The sequence below is a fragment of the Paroedura picta genome, chromosome 12 (genome assembly GCF_049243985.1).
Source record: "Paroedura picta isolate Pp20150507F chromosome 12, Ppicta_v3.0, whole genome shotgun sequence".
Lineage (NCBI taxonomy): Eukaryota > Metazoa > Chordata > Lepidosauria > Squamata > Gekkonidae > Paroedura > Paroedura picta.
The window spans coordinates 29,251,852-29,270,207 of record NC_135380.1 but is presented as its reverse complement, the minus strand read 5'-3'; the positions used below and the strand labels follow the sequence as shown (position 1 = coordinate 29,270,207).

Sequence of the window (18,356 nt, the reverse complement as noted above, 5' to 3'; positions counted from 1 at the left end):
GGTGACTCCACATGGTGCATGTTGTGTTATCAAAGCAGCTTTTGAACTAGAGATTCAGCCGTCTCCTGGCTCTGCACGCGAAGGGTATGCGTCTAATGATCTGTGTGAACCCCGCTAGACAGATTCTGATATAGACTCAGATAAACTGCAACTCAAGCCTTTAAAAGGCAGCTCAGCCTGGAACGTGGCCTGTCGGACTAGGAGTACCTGCAAGAGCTTGCTTTGTTTTGTATTTGGAGGGGTCCTGCTTCCCTTCCCAGGGTCTCTTTAATACGCTTCGTAACTTTGGTTGTTGCTCTAAGGATCCCTCTCTGACAGGCTCTCACACACATCCGTTCTGTGCATGCTTGAGAGCAAAGTGGGGGTATTAGCATGCCTTTTTTCCATGCCTGGAACCCGGAAGTGGAGGTAATTCCAGATCCGCAGCTGCCTGCAAGGGTGTGCAGGTCATCCACGTTTGAGTCAAAGGAGGCGGAAAGCATTCCTAAGCAGGTCTCCTCGGAATCCTACATAGGTTAGTGGGCCTTACATCCAGACAAGCGCCCTTAGGATTGTATCGTCAGGATCACAATTTGGGTGTTTTTCTTTGCCTCTTCTTCCCTTTGCTGAACAATGTTCCAGGAAAAAAGCCTTCCTGATCCCCCCCCCCCCCCCGTCCTTTCCTGGGTGGCCTTTGGCCATTAACTTTGGGTTTGCCGAATAGTTTTATTTGCTCACCCCACCCCACCCCAATATAAGTCTTTGCTACTTATTTATCTGTTCCTAAAGTTTTCTGTGGCATTTTATAAGCCTTAACTGCTGCTATATTTACTGGGTTGGGGTGTTTGATCAGTTTACACTGACAATTGTGCTGTGTTTTGACAGGCTTCTTAAATACCTATTGTGCAGTTTAGAATGTGTGTGTGTGTGGTGATCTACATTCTGCCATGAGCTTTGGCTGTGGCAGCACACAAAGAGTTTAAATAATAAATAAGTAAAAGTCTCTCTTGTTCTTGTGGTTGTACCTTCCCCCACCCCTTGACGGTCACACGGAAACTATTCCCCAGAAGTGTGTCCACCACGCCCAGTGCTCATCTGGTGGACATGATAAATGAATGGAGAGCGAGTGTGGTCAAGTGTCAGACTAGGATCTGGGAGATCCAGGTTCAAATCCCTTCTGGCGCTATAGAAACTTGCTGAACAACCTTGGGCCACACACACTCTCAGCCCAGCCTACCTCACATGGTTGTTGTGAGGATAAAACCAAGGAGAGGAGAATGATTTGGGGCCCCATGGGGTGAAAGGCAGAACACAAATGAAGCAAATAAATAAATTTGAACCCAGAACTCTCTGCCCCAATGTCTTCGTACTCTGCTCACTATTGCATGCTGCCATTGATTCATGGATGCTCCAGAATGATCTCCAGCCCCATAAATTCATTTGGGAAGATTTTTTAGAAAAATGCCCAGGCCTTGGAGTGCTGAAATGGTCATGCAGGCATCTCTCCGCACTGTTGGTGCAGTGGAAGCAGCGGCCAGGCCCCTTTCTCTTTTTCACTGTTAGTGTCATCTTGTTCTCCTGCCAGGGCGAAGGGGAGTGGGGATATTTCCCAGCTAGACAAAACTGTACCCTGTTACTGTATCATGTCTCAGCAATGGAGCCGGACCTGATTTCCAGCTGTTTTCGAGATGATATTGTTGTGACTTCTGAGCTGATGTGGCTTGAAGGGAAGGGGGAGACTGTTTTCTCCGAGGCATCAATCTGCTGACGTGATTCTATTATTCCTCAATTTCTTGGCTGCATGCTCAGAGCAAGCAGCCCGTGAATCAGGCCAAAAGGAAGTCAGAGAGAGGGAGAGGAAGAGGGAGCAAACGAAGCATCCCCAGCTGTGACTGCGGCTGGTCCAAGTGGGAGACATGCTTGCCTTTCCAAACGAGCAGGGTTTGGCTACATACATGTGGCTCATGTTCATTGAGCTGCGTGATAATTAATCTGAATGTTCAGCACTTTAGCAGCGCTTCTGAGCCCATCTTCACAACAGCTCTGTGAGGTGGGCTGGAGGGATTATGTCAGCCCTTTTCAATCTTTTGACCATGGAGGAGCCCCTGAAATAATTTTTTAGACTTCAAGGAGCCCCGGAAGTGATGTCAGGTGAACACGCCCCCGGAAGTGACATTACTGCTTGCGTTAACAGGCATGCTCGAGTAAGACTGAGTGGGGAGGGGGAGAGACCAGAGGTAGTTTAAGGTGGAAGTAGGCGAGGAGTAGGACAGAACTCACGTTTGGAGGGGGGTGGGAAGCAGTGAAAGCGACTGGTTCCCTGGATTGTGGTCAAGTCCATTAAGGCAGGAGGGGAAAGACGATGGGCCCCCTCCAGAGCTTTTGTGCACTCCTGGAGGTCCATGGGCCCCTGGTTGGAAATTCATGGATTATATTAATAAAACAATAAAATAATAAAATACAAAAATAAAATAATCTCCCAACTTCAACTGGGAGGCATAAAGAATGAAGATGTGGCCGAAGCAAGGCTTCAGGTGTGCAGTCCGAATGTTCCAGAGTGATCCAGACTGCCTCCTGTGGGACTTTCCGGCAACTCTTCCTTGTTTTGCAGAAGTTTGCAGAAAAAGTAGAGTTCAGTGGGAGCATGTGTGCACTGCAAATGGACAACTAGTTTTCAGGGTCCACGTCTTCCCCTGGAGCTCCTCCTGCCTTGTCGTTTAGAGCTATGTTATGCCCTGGGTGGTGTACAGGACTCAGAAAGAGCACAGTACCCTCTGACCCAAAGCTGGCCAAAAACTGCAGACTTGGGAATCTGGAGGGTTGTTTGGGTGCCATCTTGGGTTCTGCCCATGGCAGGCAGTAATCTAGTAGGTGTCGCTTTCTCCCCTAGCAGGAAGATAATGTTGGGGAGTGGAAGAGCCTTGCCTGCATTCCTATCTGTCAGGTGAATGCTGAAGGGTAAGGAGGCTTTATTTGTCAAAGAGGGCAGCCCTCATGCTCACCTGGTCTTGAACTGTCGGCACATTTCCTGAGGGAAGTCATGACCAGTACGGGGTGTGGGTGCCTTCAGAGAGGGACTGGGGGTGGCCTGCCACTCCCTCCGCTCCTCACTTGGTCATCAGGCCCCGGCCCTTCTGCGTCCTTCGGCAAGCTGTTGTTGGCGGTGACTCTTTGGCTTGAAGCGTGGCCCTCCTGCCACATGAGAGTGACCCAGCTGGCTCAGCAGGGAAGGAGGTGCCACCACGTTATGCTGCTTGTAAAGTACCATAATTCCTTCGCCTCTCCTTCTTCCTTCCGCTCCTCCACATGCAACCAGCTGGGAGACCTTGGGCTCGCCACAGCACTGATAAAGCTGTTACGACTGAGCAGTGATATCAGGGCTCTCTCAGCCTCACCCACCTCACAGGGTGTCTGTTGTGGGGAGAGGAAAGGGAAGGTGACTGTAAGCTGCTTTGAGACTCCTTCTGGTAGAGAAAAGCGGCATATGAGAACCAACTCTTCTTCTTCTTCTTCATACATCTCCCTTTCTGACTGGTGGGAAACTGAGGCGTGGGGGCTGTCAAGTTCAACTCCTGGTGGTTCATTTTTGGAGTGTGCAAAATCACTTAAATGAATTATCCCTCTTTCACTCACAACAGCTCTGAAAAGAAGGGCAGATTGTGGGGTCGGCTGCTGAGGCTGGATGATAGTTGCTAAACTGGACTGGAGTGGCATCTTCCTGGCCCATTGTTCTCTAGCAAGTGGCCTCCATTAGACTTTCAGTTGTCCTGGGATTTGAACTTGCCTCTCTCTGCTTCGCACTCTGCCTTCTCTATCCCCCTCCATTGCAATTTAATTTGAGCCAGGCTAGAGTCCTGTTTAGCTTTGGGATGAACAGAGCCTTTGAGCATGTGCAGAGTGCAAGCTCCTCTCTCTATATATATGTAAATAGTGTGTTTTTGCCCCTGCCCTTCCTCCAAGCAGATCAATGCAGTGTATACTGTTTTCCAGCCCTCTCTTTTATCCTCACTATAACCCTCTGAGGTAGAGTGGGCTAAGATTCTTGCCCAGGTTCATCCAGCATGTTTCATAGGAACGTGAGGCTTTGAGCCTGGATTTCCCACATCCTAGTACAATACACTGTGACCTTGCTGGCCACTCATCTCCATGCTTGGGAGATCAGGGCTCCATAGCAAAAGGTCTTGGTTTCAGCACTTTACCGTTGTTGAATGACATTGCCATAGGTCCAGCTCACAGACAAGTCCGTGCATTCTTTGCCTTCAGATGCCACACACGCACCCCCAACCAACCTAAACCCTGGGCTGATTTGAATAATTTCCTTTTAACATGGCTTGGCTTATTCTGCAACTGTTGCTGTTTTGTGTAATACTTTCTAATACTGCAAATTATGGGTGTGTGTAAAGAGCGGTGTAGTGTACTGAGACACACCATGAGGATTAAAAACATGAAAGCTGAAAGCCCAGTATTCCATGGCCAGAGTTTTAATTGGCATACCTTTACAAGCCATGAGGTCCAGAGATTTTCTTTGATTCAGTGGTGACTGAGTTTTCTCAGGGAGCGGGGTTCTGTGGGCACATGCACCCCGGCATCCAGAGTCCTAGCTCTAAATCTTTTGCAGCTGCCCAAAGCCAGGAGGTAGTTTTTGGGGCTTGCCAGTGCTTTGGCTACAGCACGGATTTCAAGTGGAGTTGTGGCTTGTGGGTAGGACAGATGTCCTTGCTGAGATTGGAGGGGGGTGAGGAAGCAGGGCCCAGAGCTGTGGGCTGCAGCTGCCAACAGATTTATGGCAGGGAAGAGGGAATGGGTGCCAAAGTAATAAACCAAACTGACTTCAGCAGTCGCCTTTAAAAGGCAATTGCCTCATCACACAGCCAGGCAACTGGAAGTGTCTGCTGGAGACTATTGGGGGTAGGCTGGTGTCAGTGTTCCTGTCTTCTGATTGTATGGATGCTGCTGGAAAAAGCATCCCAGGAAGCTTAGGCACAACAGATGTATTCCCTTGGGCGGCCTGACTGGAGACTGTCTCTTATTTGGGGAGGTCCTTTGTAGGGGAGGGACTACTAGTTGTGAATTTACTGCATTCTACAGTGGGTTGGACTAGATGACCCTGGAGGCCCCTTCCAACTCTATGAATCTGTGGCTGTGGCTCAGTGAAAGAGTGCACATTTTGCATTAAAAAGGTCCCCCAGTTGGTCCCTGGTCGCGTCTCCAGTCAAACAGATAACTGGGATGGATATGGTCTTTGGCGCATGAAACTGCCTGGGCCTTTCGAGGTTGGTGTGTTCTACTCTGATTGGCAGCAGCTCTCCAAGATCTCAGGAAGAGTTCTTTCATGGCAGCTGCTTCCTGATCCTTTTAAAGGGGGATGCTGAGGATTGAGCCTGGAACCTTTTGCATCCAAAGCCGGAAGCTCTGATGCCGAACCAGAGTCCTGTGCTGCAGGAGTCCTGTTTGACTGTCCACTTTTCATTCTTGCAAATGCTCTGGGGGGAACTAAAACACAAGAATAAAGGTGCCTTGTTTGTTTTGCAAAAAGTCTAATGTAGCTATCCTTTTTGACATATGTTGGTAAGGCTGTTTCTCTATCCAAGACCCTGCAGAGCCGCTGCCAGCCAGAGTCGGCAATGTCACACTAGGTGCGTTGGAGGGCTCTGTCTCGATCAAAGGCAGCCTTTGTATGCTTATGTTTCTGGGGCCTTCTCCTCTCACACTGTTTCCCTTTGCCCTACAGTTCAAGAAGGTCCTTGTCTCCTCTCATAGCTATGGCACCCCCACCCCAGCAGCGTTTGAAAATAGTTGCTTGTATAAATCATACAAAATTGTAGAGTTATTTTGTCCTAATTTATTCTGCAGTGCTCATTAAGTCTTTGTTTGCTGTCACTGGAAAGGGCAACCTCCCACCCCTCCGCACTGCTGCAAATCTTATCCTGCCGCTCCCTTGGCTTTGGGCATGTCACCAGGCCCATGCACTTCCAGCCATCAGGGCTAGGGAGGGGCACGCTTTTCCAGAAAGAAAGCTGAGGCTCATGGGAGCCTGAACTCCGTGCTTCTCTGCATGTTCTTTTTCTGCATGGAATTGGGCAGCACACGGCCTGGCCTGGCTATGAGGTCAGAACTGCTGAGGTGTTTTGTTGTTTATACCTCGCTTTTTTCCCTAGCTGGCATCCAAAGCAGCTTACAAAGCCATTCTCCGTCCCACCCCCACCCATTTTATTCTTGTAACAACTAACCACTTTGGTATAGGTTAAGCTGAGAGTGTGGGACTAACCCAAGGTCCCACAGTGAGTTTCTAGGGCAGATCTGACATTTTAATCACTACATCTTTGTCTCTTCAAGTTGAACTGAACAGTATCCAGAGAGATGAAGTAATGGCTTATTAGTTAGTTCTGAAGTCACTCTGGAAGTGGAATGATTTAAGCCAGCAGAATCAATGGGCAGCAGGTTCAGGGTCAGCAAAAGAAAAGATTTCCTTTTTAAAAAGTTCTCTGTAATTTGCTTGTGGGCTTTTCTGCTGCAAGATGTGGCGAGCGCTCCTGACTTAGAGCGCAACCTGAATTAGAAGGCTGCCTTTCCTAACCTACTGAAGGCTTTGAAGAGTGGTGTTCAGTTTAGGGTTGTGCTGCGAGTTTCCTTTAGAAGAGGATTCTACAATTTCCTGAAGGGAGAGAGGCCCCCAGGCTAAATGAAACCTCCATGTGCAAAGGCAGCGTTCCTCTGAGTGCCAGTGCCAGATGCTGAGGACAAACCACAGTGAAAGGTGGTTGCCCTGTTGTGGTTGTTGAATGACATCTATCTGACTGCTTTAGGAAACAGGTGCTGGGGGAAAGGGACCTTTGGTTTGATCCGGTGTGGATTATAGTTCGATATTCCTGAAACCAGGTGAGATCAAAACACGTGTATCACAAAGCTGTCATGAAGGTGCCAGTGAAGTCCCTTGGCAGTGGGCATCCAGCAGCTTTTATAAGGTCCTGGCAGATAACAGTCAGGAACACAAATTATGGCATTCGAAAGGTCCTCTTATCAGGCTGCAGGCTGTGGCAGACAACATGGCATGGCTTCCAGGAGCAGGCGTGGAAAGTGCCCCGTCAGCTTGGCAATCGGTGATTAATTTGTCGTGAGCGCCTTTCCTCGCTTCCCATGACAGAGCTCATAAATTCTCATCTGCTCCGCTGCTGCTCTCTGGCCGGCCGGGAGCTGGGTCGGAATTGCCCGTTGGCGAGCCTGTGGCTGTATGCAGTGTTGTTTGGGTGCGTGCTTGGCAGAGCAAGCTGATCCTACTCTTATTTGCTGCTTGCATCAACAGTGTGTCTGCACACAGGTGCATTTGATGGAGGTAAAAGGGCACACCTCCATGGACAGGATCAATACAGCAGAGGGGCTGATGTTGTGCCCTTGCAATAGATTTTTGCAGCTTTGTCTGAAACTCAGGTCAAGAGACTTGACTTTTGGAGAGAACTTCCAGGGGATGGTTCAGTGGCGCACCTGCCTTGCATCCAGAAAGGCCCCTACTCTTGCCCCCATTTCAGTCTGCAGCATCTCCCAATAGAGCATCGGCCAGTAGCAGGTGCTTAGAAAGATGGTTCTCTGTTGGAGAGATGCTGCTGGAGGATTACTTGGGGCACTTCAAAGATTAACGATGGGTTGCAGGTGAGAGCCCTCTACATTCCACAGATGGAGTTGCAACTCCGCCTTATATAAAAGGGAAAAGACATACCTGTCGGATCAAAGAGCCAAGAAATGCTCAAGGTCTATTCAAAGCTCCATTGATGAGCACCGTGACCTTTCTGGTATTAGCACATAATTAGCAGGAACACAAGCCTTACCTTCTTCAGCGAGTGAGAACACCTTTATCTCGATTGAGCCCATGGCGTATACAATCAAAACAGCCTGATCAATTCTAGTTCAGTCATTCCATGCAGAAGCTTTTGAAATTCTTCTGTCGAGCAGTGGTGACTTTCTGGCCAGCAGCAGGGTTTCCTGGAAGGTTGTGGTATCCTGAGTGTTGTCAGATGTATTTGTTTGTTTATGTTGTACTTGGTCCCTGACCTTTGTTTGTGAAACAAGGTGGTGCAGGTGGGATTCCCAGGAGGGTTTCCCATCAAGGCATCTACCCGATCTAGTCCTACATAGCTGCATTGTGTGCCTCAAGATTTTCAAACAGCTATACCCTGGGGGCCCCCTGTGATGGTGACCAGGAAACTTAGTTAACTCTGCAAGAAGGCGCTTAAATTGAATCAAGGAACCCAAAAAGGTTAAAGAAATATGAATATGAGGCCTGATATTAGAAGTACTTTAAAAATGAAAAATTTAAAATATATTAAAATGCATGTATTTATTTATCATGAAAGTTTCAAAACAATAATAGCCTCCATGCAAGCTCAGCCTTCCTCAATAGTCAGGCATACATAAGCATACATAAATTGTAAAATACACAGGCTCCAGACTGTATATGTCTGGAGCCTGTGTATTTTACAATTTATGTATGCTTATGTATGCCTGTCCATTGAGGAAGGCTGTGCATTTTAATGTGTTTGGTCTGGGCCATTTGGTCTGTGCATGCGCATTTAGGACTGAGAATTGATTTTGCACTGAGGCTATTATTGAGATCACATATTGTTTTAACTTTCACTATAAACGATATATTTTTGTATATTTTAAATGTTTCGGTTTTTACATATTAGACTTCAAGTTCATATTTCTTGGGTTTCTTGATTCAATTTTTTTTCCTTTTCCCCTTTGACTATTAAAATTGATTCATGAAGTCTGTGGATGGCTGTTACCTATGATAGTCCTGTGGAACCTGTGTTCAGAGGCAGTATATCTCAAAACACAACTATATGGGTTCATTTAATCTCAGTTTGGCTCTTTACATTTCCTGCAGTTAGTGTTACAATTTGCTGGATAACCGTTACCATAATAATGGTTTTGAGTGTGGAATATGTGATTGAAAAACTCACTCTGGACTTATTATAAACATCAGATTGGTCATGACTAACTCCATACATGGGAACTGAAGATCATGTGCAGCATTAGAAGTTGATAAAAGAAAAGTTATGTAATTTCCCCCTGGTATGGGAAGGGTATATGCTGTATATGTAAGTCAGAAACTAGCTGTTTTATTACACATGAACTTCAAGAACAGCCTGGAAAAGGAAATTTCTGAGTTATAAGTCATTACAGCACTCAAAACAGTGGAATCCCTGGGACTCAACAAGGATATTGGTTTCTTATCTCACTACATAAGCTAACCTCATTCAGCTCTTATATCTGCATCTCCCATGAGGGTTATGCATCCTTTTCATTTTATTTTATTTCTTATTTGGGATGGAATAATAGAATTGCATAGTAGAGTGCAATGTAACATGATGAATAGTAGAATGTAATTTTGAATGGAAGACTGGAATTTAATCTCTGGTCTGAGATCAGGAGACATAACTCGGCATGGCTAATCAGTTGTGGGGATGCCTACATGCTTGGGTGGAGATGGATGGACCATTGAGACAGCTTCTCTGTTAATTACTTTCAGCATCCCACAACTGGGGATGCCTCTGTCCATTAGTCTTTAATCTTGACATTTTAATTTCCATTATGTCCCCCCCAGAGTTGAACCCAAACAGATGATAACCTTATAAATATATTTAGCCTGTTATTCCCGTACGGCAGGGGACTTATCTGGTAAGCATCTTCATTATGCTGTGTATTAATTCATGGCCCACCCTCTGCACATATGTGTGGATTTGTAATTCCCATTTTATCATATCTGAGGAAGTGTGCTGTGGACGTCAATGCTCACACCTTGAATAAAACATTGTTGGTCTTAAAGGTGCCACTGGACTCAAACCTTGTTCTGCAGCTTTCAACCAACCCAGCTACCCACCTGGATCTTAGAAAACCAAGGCTCTGTTTTCCTTCCCTTTGCCAGGTGTGTGTTTATGGGTGCAAGAGAACCCTGGCCGGGGGTATGTACAGCTACCAAGATGTGTCATTTCCTCTTATCTCTGATCACAGATTCTGCATGTTGAAAGTAGCCACCTGCCCTGGGAGAAGGTGAAGATAAGCTTCAAGGTCTGGGCTTGTAAAACTACATTTAAAAAGACCCCCCCCCCCCCCAAAAAAAAAGCTTAGATCCTGAACTTTGGACCTTGGCCCATCTTATCAGGAATGATTTAGTACTGGGTGAAGAACCCAAATTGCAGCTTCCGACACACTAACCCATACAAGGGGCAATTCCTAGGAAGTCCTTTTCTGGCCTCCTGGGACTGTTTACAAAATAGTTATCCAAACGGCAGCATTGCCCCTGCAAACAGTCTGGGGGCCCAGGGTCTCCCGACAGCTCATGCCCTTCTATCTGTTTGCTGAGGTCTTCCTTTGAGGCCCTTCTGTGGGAATGCTGCCAGTGGGTGACCAGGAATGGGCTGCTTGAGTGGAACATCTGTGAGACAGTAGACCGTGAGAGACCACCTTGGTTCCCCTGGTTGCATTCATTCAAGCAGCTTCCTATTTTTACACCCCCCCCACCCCCAAACATTTGATTAAGTTTCTCCTTGTTGGATTGATGCTGGCTCACTTCTTTGTGTTGCTGTTGTTATTAACTGTTCTTGCCTCCCCCCCCCCCCCCGCCGCTATGTTATAAAATGTCACAATGATTGTTCAGCTTAATTCACATAATCAATTTCATGCTTTTAAAAAATCTAGCTGTAAGCCAGTTGGTCCGCCTTGGAGAAATGGGGTAGCATTCTTACACCCCCTTTCCCCCAAGGAGCATGGAATGGGGCATACGTGGCTCCTCCCCCCTCATTTACTTTATCTGCACAACAACCTTGCGAGGTATGTTTGGGTATACGGGAAAGAGAGAGCTTGACTGGCTCCAGTGACCTTTATCAGAGTGTTGAACTCATACGGGCTTTTAAAAATACATGTATGTAAATGTGATTTTACAAATATAGAAATAGTTTCATTAATATGATTTCCTGGACAACCCATGATCTCGTGGCTGGGCTCAGTCTGCCAAGCAGCAAGAAGGATTGGGACTTTTCTATCTCGAACTGCCACCCTTTTCTTCAACTAAGTGCCTGTATCAATAAGCAGAAATGACACAGGCAGCATTTCTCTTCTCTCACGTGGAGCTCACAACAGGCCTCACTTTGACTCTTGCATTCCTGCTTCTTAGGCAGTTACAGAGCATTTTGTGTGTGTGTGTGGGGGGGGTGGAATGGAACTCTCCCTCCTCTTGAATCCTCCATTGCAAGATTGAAGAGACCCGAGTTCAAATCCCTCTTTAGCCTTAAGTTCATGGCGCCAGGTTGGCGTACTCAGCCTAATCTTCCTCACAGGTGAGGATAAAATAGGCAGGAGAGGAAACCGGGTGTCCTAGCCGGAGTTCTTAGGAGAAGGCAGGGCAAAGATGCTGTTATTGTTGTTGTTATTAATTCAGTCTCCACAGCATGTGGAAAAACAATACAGAGGACAGGTTCCAGTTACTCCACAGCAGATGGCTGTCTTCTACCTCCCCCTCCCCCACCATCTGTGCGCTTGGTAGTCAAAGGCTCTGGCCACTGGCCGCCTGTCCCTTTAAAAGGCCCAGTGCGCTGAGTTAAGAATATTGGCTTTGTTTAAAAGCAGCAAGGGATTGTTCCCAGGGGACGGCAGGCTGGAACCGTTTCCTGAGGCCAGAGGGAGCCTGGGCTTGGGGCCAGCAACCGGCATGCTGAGCCCGACAGCTCACACCATACAAGGAGGTCTGAGAGCAAGCGGGCTCATTTCCTGCTTTTAGTGGGGAGAGGGGAGACTGGGGGATAGACCAACCTTCCCCATCATTTTCTGGAAAAGGCTGGCCAGCAAAGATCGCCATGGTGAGTTGGTGCTTCAGGTTTTGTCCTCAGGAGTTTGAACGGGTCAGGAGGCACAAGTCTGGCGAGCTCTTTCTGTGATGCAAGGTGCGCGTGGGCTTTGCTAATGTTTCTCCTTGGGGCTTCAGGTGCTCGTTTGGCCCTCCCAGCTTGCCTCCTTGCTTCAATTACTCTTCCTTCCTATTGTTGGTTACTCATGTTATTGGTACTGTTTGCAAATCTCAGACAGAAGATCACGTGTCAGGAAAGGGCTGTCCTGTTTTATAGGCCTTGCTCTGCTCTGCACCAGCACCGGATTCCTTCGCTTTCCATCTTCACTGTCGCGTGAGTCATTTGCAAAGTGAACGACTTGTGAGAAGGAGGAAATGCCAGGCTTCCCCAGTTGGGCAAGGTTAAGGGCCGACTGTCTCCTTTTCTGCTCTGTGCTGCAATCTTCTGGGCTGGTAAGCACCGCGTGTGCTTTGCCTTTCTAGGATATCTGCTCGCTGCGTGGGAATATTTGAGCATGAGCTTTGACACAGGGCTCCTCCAAGCTGGCTTTCACAAACTCTTCATAGAAATAAAGGAAATGTTAAGGAACTGAATGATAGATGCAGAAGCTGGTTTGTAGCTTGGACACCCCCAGTTCACGTAATGTGGATTAGTCCCTCCTGCCATAGTGGCAGGGATTGAATACGGTCAGGTATGTCTCACCAAAGCCCTGCAGTTGGAGCTCAGCTGTAAGCAAATACATTCTAACCCTTTGCAGAATCTTTGTACTGTGTTCTCGGGACCGATGGAAGCTGTGCTGGGGGGCGGATATTCAGGTCTGTATATTCGATTAATTGCAAGAGATTTCTTAAAGTTTTTGTCTTTCCACTGTGAAATCCCTGGGATGGTTGCACTTAAGCTCTTGGGGGGGGGAGTGGAAATCTTGGCTGCTTAGTTTTGTGCAATAGCTGAGCAGTGAGGGGATATGCACAGAAACATCGCTATTGAGGATTCTTGCTTGTTTGTTTGTTTAGAGAAGGGAAATAGGCATATATAGGAGAAGGGGGCTGTTAAGGAATGGCTAGAACTAGAGTGGGTGGGGCTATAGAATTCTGAGCATCTGCAAGAGATGTTTTTTATTCTTATCCTATCCTATTGGTTACTCTTTAAAGGTAAAGGTGTCCCCTGTGCAAGCACTGGGTTATGTCTGACCCTTGGCGTGATGCCCTCTAGCATTTTCATGGCAGACTCAAAGCGGGGTGGTTTGCCACTGCCTTCCCCAGTCATTACCGTTTACCCCCCAGCAAGCTGGGTCCTCATTTTACCGACCTCAGAAGGATGGAAGGCTGAGTCAACCTTGAGCCGGCTGCTGGGATTGAACTCCCAGCCTCATGGGCAGACAGCTTCAGACAGCATTTCTGCTGCCTTACCACTCTACGCCACAAGAGGCTCTTTGGTTACTCTTTAGGACACTGTAATTCTCACCACCAGGACAGTGAAAAGATGGGTTTTCCCTGCGCCAGCCACAGTTTAACCACTGGGGATTTTAATATTCTCTCTTCTGTTGACGGAAGTGGAAAGGTCTTTATTCCATATTAAGAACAGTGTCCAAAGGTGTGCCATCTTCTGCATGTGTCCCATCAAGGAACTGGGTTTTTTTTGAGAGAGCAGAGAGATTTAGAAGGGAACACTTGATGGGAAGGACCTGCTGAGTTCAGAAGCATCTTCAAAGGGACAGCACAGTTTAATTATTCCTACTGAACCCACTCTAGCTATTTTTTTATATCCTCAATATCAGTTAATGCAGAAGAACTACCCTTTTTTGGAAGACTGTGTGCCTCTTGATCTGGAAGTAAATCCTGATGAATTCATGACTTAGGTTTTGTTCCAAGTCGGTAAAACTGGGATTCCAGCTCTTTGGGCATCTGTAGGATTTCTGGTGGTTGGATGGAGTCATTGAAGCAGTCGGTGCAAAACTTAAATAGACTTTGAGGAATGGCAGAGGACAAGAAGGCCTGGAGGATCATTGTTCATGGGGTCGTGATGGGTCAGACACAACTTTGCACCTAAAAGCAACAAGGATTTCTAGCTTCCCAAATGATGTTGCCTATTCTTAACCGTATTTCATTGCCGTTTTGTGCTTTGGAAGGGGCAGACAAGAGATTGATGGTTCCGTTTGTGCTCTACCAGCTGTGACCGCAGAATGGGTCTGATCCTGTGCACGGTAAAAATATTGTGAATAATAATTCATTTAAAACATTTCTGAACGTCTTTTCTTGGCTACTCAAGGTGTTTCACGTTCGCATAAATTGTGAATAAGTAATCCAAAGAATGCAATCCTGGACTGTAAGAGCAGATGCTGGGAAAGGAGCTCACGAGACTCCCCCAACCAGTCCAGGGGTCTCGGTGATTAATTTCTAAAATGATGTAGTGTGTGGTCCCATGTTTATTATAGGCAGAGGGCTCACGAAGGGCTCGGATGAGGAGCTTCCAGAGGGAGGGGCTGTGTATAATTGGATCTCATGGTCGGAGGGTCCTTCTTGGGTGTAGTCCAGTTAATTTGTAGGATGTTATTGTTAGTGTGACAGCTGTACCACGTAGCTCGTAAAACTAAATGCAGGGTTAAGGGAGGAGGGGGGTCCTAAACAGAGTGGAACTAAAGTCTCTCTCTCCCCCCCCCCCCCCGCCAGGAAGCTGTAGCCATTGACCTGGAAACATTGATGTCGGTCCCAGCTGTGTTTTGGGCTGGCCGTTGTTCCTTTCAGTTGGGGATCAGGACAATGTGACCCTTTCAACATGCTCATTGGTGCTCTTGCCTGTTCATGACTCAGCTTCGGCCGTAAAAATAAGGTTTGGGGAGGCTGAGAGCTCTTGGTCTTTTTTTGACCCCCCTGCCACCCCATCATTTGGCTGCTCTTTACAACGGCAGTGCAAGTCACTTTTAGGAAAATGCAATGTATTGAAAATGTCAAGTTGATCGCTCCCTCCCCTCCCCTCCCCCCGCAAACAAAAAAGCCCTTCTTTTTTTTGCTTCCATTACTAAAGCTGTTTACATTAATTATTTCCAGCCCTCCAGATAAAGTCCGTTTTTCGGCCTTAGGAAGTAATTGGGGCAGATGTTGGCTGACGAAGGGGCTTGGAGCAACCAGTCCCTCGCTGAAAAGGCTTGCATTGGAATGAGATACTTTCGAACCGCTGACAAAACTAGATCATTCGGATATGGTGGGTGATGAGAAGGAGTAAAATCTTTGGATTTGGAAGAAAGAATATTTTGTCTGGGGGATTTTCAAATTGTGCTGATCCCCGGCCTTTCAGGGGCTGTCATTTTGGAACAACTGAGCTGGGCGAGGCAGCTGTTCCCACGTTCCCATCATCACGGCCGGTTCCGTCCTCAACAAGCAATCTGTATGCAAGGTGGGGGTACCACTTAAAAGGAAAGAGAAGCCCAAGGCTGTGCATCCCTCTTAAGGCTTTTCCATTTCAAAAGTTTTGAGACAGATGAAGGCGGATGCAGCATTTCCCCCCCTCCAGAATGTCCATCCTTGCCCTGTTGTTAGTAAGATGGTGAATTTGCAACTTCTCTCATGACAATGCCCTCTTCCTTCTCTGGTTTTCTGAAGTCAAATATTAAAAAATTATTTGGCATTGGACTAGGAAAGCCTGGGTTTAAATTCCAACTTCAGATCCTACTGGCAGAAGGGCATCTGCTTACCATCTGGGGAGGTCTCTTTTTCAGTGCTTGGCATCTCCAGGGAAAGGATCTTCAAGTGTTGGGAACACCTTTGCTCCACCTAAGGTCCTGGAGAGGCATGATGGCTCCATCGGTCTGCATCCTGGGAGAAGCCCAGCCCAGCCATGGAGGTCACATGGAGGCCCTGGCCAGTTGCTGTCCTCCAGCCCAACCCACCTCACCCTTAGTTTTTGACAAAGAGTCAAACGCACATCTACCAAATAATGTGGCCAGGTTGAGCTCACTTAGCCAACAGCTGTGAATAGCTGTGCTACCATAGAGAAGCAGGAAGGAGATTACAAAGCTCAGACACCAAACCTTCCAGGCAGGAAATGTTCAGTCTAGTGTCCAGTCCAGACTGTTAAAGCTAAATATTATTAAAGGTAATATTATGCCTTGCTGTTTCATTAGTTGTTTCATTCTAATAAATTTAGAAAACAGACTAGACTTCTGTAAATTGTCTAGACTTCCACACTAGACTTCTGTAACTTGCTCTATGCTGGCCTTCCCTTGTCTCTAACCCGGAAATTGCAGCTGGTGCAAAATGCAGATTGCTCAGGTTCTTTCAAAGTCATCTTGGAGGACCCTTATCCAGCCTGTGCTTAGGCAGCTGCATTGTCTTCTAATTAGATTCTGGATCAGGTTCAGGGTCTTGGTTCTTACCTTCAAGGCCATTCACAGCCTGGGTCCCACATATCTAAGGGACAGATTGTCTCCTTATGCCCCCCCCCCCATAGGGCTCTGCGGGTTTGAATCTGTTGATTGTCCCCAGGAGATGTGCCTGGCCTCGACTAGGGCCAGGGCCTTTTCAGTCCTGGCCCCTACCTGGTGGAATGAGCTCCCGAAAGAGCTGAGGGCCCTGACGGAGCTTTCAATGTTCCTCAGGGCCTGTAAAATGGAGTTATTCCGCCAGGCGTTTGGTTGAGGCCGGGCTAGAGAGAACTGCTCCATCCCTGAGCAGGCCTTTTGTGGGCCTGTAAAAGCTGCCGGGACATATCTGGAGCTGCACCCTGGTGGATTTGTTGGATGTGGGGGCTGGAGGTGGGAACGATCTAGTGACTTATCCTGCTGTTGTGTTTTTACTGCCATCTTGGATTTTATTTGGGTTTTACTGTTTTATGTGATTTTATATTCATGTAAACCTCCACGAGTCGGTTTCCCAAGCGTGGCGGTCTAAAAATTTGAAAATGAATGAATGAAAATGATAAAATGATAAACCGATAGAACTATCTTAGTACTAAATGCTATGATCCTGATTCTCCTGCCATACAAAGTGGAGAACAGTTATGGTGATAGGGCAGAGCCACCATGGCGTTTACCTTGAATCATACCCTCTTGCCAGGGCAAGAGAAATAAAACTGGGTTCCTTTTAGTTTGAATCTGGACAGCTGACATGGGAAGGGAGAAACACTATTCAGGGCTTAGATGGCTGGAGTGTCCCCATTCAGCACTTATGAGATCCTGCAGCAGGACAAACAGGCCATTTTGATTTAAGGCAAAGCACATGAGGAGGAAGGATGGATACGAGCTGGATTGTGCCTTGGCTTGCTCAAGGGACATTTTGTGTCCCTGATGGCATGTTTGGCTGTGCAAAGGTCAGAATGGGGTCAGGAGACCCTCTTCCCCCAGTTTGTGCCAAATGTAAAGGCATGTTTGGACTGGAGAGATTTCCTGTGGCCCTCCAGCTGCCAACCTGGAAACATAAGCAATTGAGCAGTGGGACAGCTATGAAGACGGGGCTTGTGCCTACCCTGTGAGGGACCTGGAAATGAACCACTGACGATATACGTGGCTTCTTTCCTGAAAGACCTCTCTGGGGAAACTAGACTTTGCCTGCCAGGCTTTTTGGATTCCCATAAAGCAGGAGATGACACAGTGTGGGGCAGTCATTAGAGTGCTAAACTAGGAGCAGGTACAGATCCTTGCTCTCCCTGAAGCTCTTGAGTGAGGTTGGGCCCATTGCATGTGTCATTCTACCACTCAGTATTATTCTGGAGATAATTGAGCTGGAAGGGTGCATCAGACCAAGGGAGACCCATGCCCTCTGCCCTGAGCAGCTGGTGAGAGGGCGGGCAAGATTAACAGCAAATAAACACTTTTGCAGGAAACTGAAACAGAAAACGCAGACAAGTGGCTCTTAGCTGATTCATTAAAAATAAATTAATTCCTCGTTTACAAAACCGTAATCCTATTTGATCGGTGTTGTTCAGCCCCACTTTTCTCTCTTAAAATTCTGCGCGCCGAATGGCTTCTATGAGGGTTTATGAATGTTTAAAAATTGCTTTGTTCGTCCCTCAAGTAATTTGACAAGTCTGTCAGCTATTGATTAAAACACACACACACACACACACACACACACACACACACAACAGCCTGGAATTATTCAAGATCCAGGATGACTTGGGGAATTAGATGGAAAGTTGCTAGGGGGGAGGGAGAGGATGGGGTTACTCCAAACCTGAAAGGAAGGAAGAGGTAGGAAAGTAAATATGTTCTCAAATAGTTTCTGAAAAATCCATTACAACTGTGAAATTAAATTGAAATGAGATACTTGGCGAGGGGTCTGTAGAGCAACGTGTCCGGCCTTGGGAGGACCAGGATCAGTGTGTTCACATGCTGCAGGATCTCTGTCACTCCAAGTGCCCTGGTTCCGAAGGGGGGGGGGGCTGTGCCCTTGATTGTCTGAGTATGGGAAGGCACTGAAGAATGCAGTCAGATAGACGGCTAAAGTTAGGAGCCCTTTAGCCGTGTCACATAGCGATTAAAGATCAGTTCACCGGAACTCATAAACAGACTTCATCTTGGAGGCTAGGAATGTGTTGAGGGGT

General features: G+C 47.2%; 1 protein-coding gene across 12 annotated transcripts in view; it reads left to right on the top strand.

Moving 5' to 3' along the window:
• Positions 1-18,356, top strand: part of DAB2IP (DAB2 interacting protein) — a 256,241-nt gene that overhangs the window by 171,452 nt on the left and 66,433 nt on the right. The window contains exon 1 of one of the 12 annotated variants that reach the window (XM_077306783.1): positions 11,610-11,831. The exons of the other annotated variants lie outside the window; for them this stretch is intronic. The gene's annotated coding sequence lies outside the window, so the exon portion shown is untranslated. Of the gene's footprint in view, positions 1-11,609; positions 11,832-18,356 lie in introns of those variants that run through there. 12 annotated transcript variants of the gene reach the window in all.